We start from the raw sequence: 1,079 nt of genomic DNA on the forward strand, positions 1-1,079 counted from the left end.
GCAAATAAACTAGAAAATCTAGAAGAAATGGATAAATGGTTCAACATACACAAATCAATAAACGTAATCCGTCATATAAGCAGAACCAAAGACAAAAACGACATGATTATCTCAATAGATGCAGAAAAGGCCTTTTACAAAATTCAATAGCCCTTCATGCTAAAAATTCTGAATAAATTAGGTATTGATGGGACGTATTTCAAAATAATAAGAGCTATTTGTGACAAGCCCACAGTCAATATCATACTGAATGGGCCATAACTGGAAGCATTCCCTTTGAAAACTGGCACAAGACAGGGATGCCCTCCCTCACCACTCCTTTTCAGCATAGTACTGGAAGTTCTGACCAAGGCAATCAGGCAGGAGAAAGAAATAGAGTGTATTCAATTAGGAAAAGAAGAAGTAAAATTGTCCCTGTTTGCAGATGACATTATTGTATATTTAGAAAACCCTGTCGTGGCTGGGGGCGGTGGCTCAAGCCTGTAATCCCAGCACTTTGGGAGGCCGAGACGGGCGGATCACGAGGTCAGGAGATCGAGACCATCCTGGCTAACATGGTGAAACCCCGTCTCTACTAAAAAATACAAAAAACTAGCCGGGCGAGGCGGCGGGCGCCTGTAGTCCCAGCTATTCGGGAGGCTGAGGCAGGAGAATGGCATGAACCCGGGAGGCAGAGCTTGCAGTCAGCTGAGATCCGGCCACTGCACTCCAGCCTGGGTGACAGAGCAAGATTCCATCTCAAAAAAAAACCCTGTCGTCTCAGCCCAAAATCTCCTTAAGCTCATAAGCAACTTCAGTAAATTTGTTTAAGTCCCTTGTAGATTATGTATATTTGCCCTTTGTCAGATGGATAGATTGCAAAAATTTTCTCCTAGTCTGTAGGTTACCTGTTCACTCTGATGATAATTTCTTTTGCTGTGCAGAAGTTCTTTAGTTTAATTCAGTTCCCTTTGCCGAATTTTGACTTCTGTTGCAATTGCTTTCAGTGTTTTAGTCTTGGATTCTTTGTCCATGCCTATATCCTGAATGGTATTGTCTAGGTATTCTTCTAGAGTTTTTTTTTTTTTTTTTTTTTTTTT

The sequence above is a fragment of the Colobus angolensis genome, unplaced genomic scaffold, assembly GCF_000951035.1.
Source record: "Colobus angolensis palliatus isolate OR3802 unplaced genomic scaffold, Cang.pa_1.0 Scaffold147, whole genome shotgun sequence".
Lineage (NCBI taxonomy): Eukaryota > Metazoa > Chordata > Mammalia > Primates > Cercopithecidae > Colobus > Colobus angolensis.